The following is a 3,923-nucleotide window of genomic DNA, read 5'->3' as shown; positions in this document are numbered from 1 at the left end:
CTCGACCATTTCGCCACATCATTGCTTCGCAAGGAGACAGGCACCGCCTAGCCGTGGCTACGCAGCGCGTACTTGGAACAAGCCGCAAAGCGGACGTTCATCAGTCTACTCCCGCAATAGGAGCCCACCGGCCACAGTGCCATGGACGGCGTTTCGGTAGCGCACCGACAGACTACTCGAAGGCTGGGAAGGACGAAGCAGCAAGAGAACCCGGCTGCCGCGAATGCGTTCAAAGTGCGGGATTATAATCCCTCGTCCTTTTCGGTCCCGGTGCCTCCTTTCGCGCCGTCGGCGCGGCGTCAGACTCCGCGCCCGCAGTGCGAGACCTTTCGCGCGCGGCCGTTCCCTGGGCCGCGCGCGTCCCGCCGCGTGCGCGTCGCGCAGAAGCGCAGTTTCCCAGCCAGCGAGCCGCGGTTCCTCTCGTACTTCGCAGCAGCCGCCGCCGTTCCCTTGGCAGCGGGCAGGCCTTTCCCTCGGCCCGCCTACCGACTGGTGGTCGCAACACGACAAAGCCAGCGAGCCGCGGTTCCTCTCGTACTTCGCAGCAGCCGCCGCCGTTCCCTTGGCAGCGGGCAGGCCTTTCCCTCGGCCCGCCTACCGACTCGTGGTCGCAACACGACAAAGCCAGCGAGCAGCGTTTCCTTTCGTACTTCGCAGCAGCCGCCGCCGTTCCCTTGGCAGCGGGCAGGCCTTTCCCTCGGCCCGCCTACCGACTCGTGGTCGCAACACGACAAAGCCAGCGAGCAGCGTTTCCTTTCGTACTTCGCAGCAGCCGCCGCCGTTCCCTTGGCAGCGGGCAGGCCTTTCCCTCGGCCCGCCTACCGACTCGTGGTCGCAACACGACAAAGCCAGCGAGCAGCGTTTCCTTTCGTACTTCGCAGCAGCCGCCGCCGTTCCCTTGGCAGCGGGCAGGCCTTTCCCTCGGCCTGCCTACCGGCTCTGTTTGCGCCTCTTCGACGGTTGTCGACAACCGAAAGCCCACCATGAGTGGTGCGTTACGCCGTTCAAACCTGCGGATACAGCCCGTCCGACTTTCCCTTGGTGACGGAGCTCCGCTGGGCGCAACAGTTTGTGCAGAGAAGCGGCTTCAGAATCTCGCAACTCCGCGGTTGAGGCCTTCCCCCGCTTATAAGTGGGGGCGGCGCCGGGTGTGACAAGCACAATCCGGTAATGATCCTTCCGCAGGTTCACCTACGGAAACCTTGTTACGACTTTTACTTCCTCTAAATGATCAAGTTTGGTCATCTTTCCAACAGACCGGCGCAACCGAAAGGCCGCGCCGGACATCGGTCCGAAGACCTCACTAAATCATTCAATCGGTAGTAGCGACGGGCGGTGTGTACAAAGGGCAGGGACGTAATCAACGCGAGCTTATGACTCGCGCTTACTGGGAATTCCTCGTTCAAGGGGAACAATTGCAAGCCCCTATCCCAATCACGAAAGAAGTTCCACGGGTTACCCAGTCTTTTCAGACAGGGATAAAGACACGCTGCTTCCTTCAGTGTAGCGCGCGTGCGGCCCCGGACATCTAAGGGCATCACAGACCTGTTATTGCTCTGTTTCGTGCGGCTAGGAGCCGCTTGTCCCTCTAAGAAGGTTGTAAGGTGCTGGGAACCCCGCACCTATTTAATAGGCTAGAGTCTCGTTCGTTATCGGAATTAACCAGACAAATCGCTCCACCAACTAAGAACGGCCATGCACCACCATCCACCGAATCAAGAAAGAGCTCTCAATCTGTCAATCCTCCCAGTGTCCGGGCCGGGTAAGTTTTCCCGTGTTGAGTCAAATTAAGCCGCAGGCTCCACTCCTGGTGGTGCCCTTCCGTCAATTCCTTTAAGTTTCAGCTTTGCAACCATACTTCCCCCGGAACCCAAATACTTTGGTTTCCCGGAAGCTGCCCGCCGAGTCATTTGAGTAACTCAGGCGGATCGCTGGTTGGCATCGTTTATGGTCAGAACTAGGGCGGTATCTGATCGCCTTCGAACCTCTGACTTTCGTTCTTGATCAAAGAAAACATTCTTGGCAAATGCTTTCGCAGTAGTTCGTCTTGCGACGGTCCAAGAATTTCACCTCTAGCGCCGCAATACGAATGCCCCCGTCTGTCCCTCTTAATCATTACCCCGTATTCCAAAAACCAACAGAACAGAAACGGGGTCTTGTTCTATTATTCCATGCAAGTTTATTCAGGCGACTCGCCTGCGTTGAGCACTCTAATTTTTTCAAAGTAAAAGCGCAGGCCACCTCGAGACGCACCAATGAAGGGCACCAAGAGAGGACCGGCATGATGTTCAGTCCGAGCCGTCGCATCGGGTAGATGCACTACTCGTCTGGAACTGAGATCCAACTACGAGCTTTTTAACCGCAGCAGCTTTAGTATACGCTATTGGAGCTGGAATTACCGCGGCTGCTGGCACCAGACTTGCCCTCCAATTGATCCTCGTTAAAGGATTTAGAGTGTACTCATTTCAATTACGGGGCCTCAAAAGAGTCCCGTATTGTTATTTTTCGTCACTACCTCCCCGTGCCGGGAGTGGGTAATTTGCGCGCCTGCTGCCTTCCTTGGATGTGGTAGCCGTTTCTCAGGCTCCCTCTCCGGAATCGAACCCTGATTCTCCGTTACCCGTAACAACCATGGTAGGCAAGTAACCTACCATCGAAAGTTGATAAGGCAGACACTTGAAAGAAACGTCGCCGGCTCATGGCCATGCGATCAGCACAAAGTTATCCAGAGTCACCACAGAGTACGGGCAGAGCCCGATGGGTCTTGGTCTAATAAAAGCGCCCGTCAGCCAAAGGCCTTCAGGCTCAATGCATGTATTAGCTCTAGAATTGCCACAGTTGTCCAAGTAGAAAGAAACGATCTAAGGAACCATAACTGATTTAATGAGCCATTCGCGGTTTCGCCTTATTTCGGCATGTACTTAGACATGCATGGCTTAATCTTTGAGACAAGCATATGATTACTGGCAGGATCAACCAGGTATGATGCATAGGCATTCCCTTTTCGCCCCAGAAGGGTGCCTCGTCGCCGCCGATAGGGCCGCCATAAACCCCCAGCGCGCGACGCATCTTTTTCGCGGCAGCTTGCGCTGCCCGTGCATCGTTCGAGCTCGCTGCGGCATCCGACCCGTAGGTACGGCAATCGCCACGCGGCAAGAGAGCACGTGTGCCTTTAGGCAAAGCATTTGTAACGCGCCCACCAGTGCGCACATCGGCCTCTAGGGCCGCAGCATTAGGCAACTGGACGGCGCTTGCTGCGTAGCCGAGACGGCCAAGCCGCCAGACGACGGGACACGCCCGCGTCTTCGGCGCGCTCGCACGGAATCGAGTCCGGGTAGCACGGAACACACCTCGTAAAACGTGGAAACAGCGTCGTCCGACAACCAGCCCCTATCGCAGACGCGGATGAGGCTGCAGACGAATGCCGTGGGGTCCGAGGGACGGGGACACGCTGGGCACGAGGCCGCATATCAGACCCGGTCACGGCGCGCACACGCGGGCGCGCGCCGCCGACTGCTCCACTGGGACCCCCATATAATAGCAGCGATAAGTACCCAGACCTCCGTGGGTGAGTAAATCGCCGTACTCGTGCCACTTTCGCCGCAAGGGCCGCACAAATCGTGCGCGCTTTGCCGCGGCATCACAACGCCGCGCTTCCGCGGCGCCCCGCACGAGCCGTACTCGTGGACATAGCCGTCGGGCGAACCGCCGTACTCGAGGCGCGTTCGCCGCAAGAGCCGCTCAAATCGTGCGCGCTTTCCTGCGGCATCGCACGAAAGCGCTGCCCCGGCGCCCCGCACGAGCCGTACTCGTGGACATTGTCATCGGGCGAACCGCCGTACTCGAGGCGCGTTGGCGGCAAGACCCCCACAAATCGTGCGCGCTTTGCTGCGGCATCGCACAAAAGCGCATCCCCGGCGCCC

General features: G+C 58.4%; 1 non-coding gene across 1 annotated transcript; it reads right to left on the bottom strand.

The window, feature by feature from the left end:
- Positions 1-1,168: 1,168 nt before the first annotated feature.
- LOC149324890 (small subunit ribosomal RNA) lies at positions 1,169-2,983 on the bottom strand. Its single transcript, XR_016286645.1, has one exon. It is a non-coding gene; the product is annotated as a small subunit ribosomal RNA (ribosomal RNA).
- Between the last annotated feature and the right edge of the window lie 940 nt (positions 2,984-3,923).

Source organism: Amblyomma mixtum, unplaced genomic scaffold (assembly GCF_055824585.1).
Source record: "Amblyomma mixtum isolate Tamu unplaced genomic scaffold, ASM5582458v1 scaffold_129, whole genome shotgun sequence".
NCBI lineage: Eukaryota > Metazoa > Arthropoda > Arachnida > Ixodida > Ixodidae > Amblyomma > Amblyomma mixtum.
This window is presented reverse-complemented; position numbering and strand designations above follow the sequence as displayed.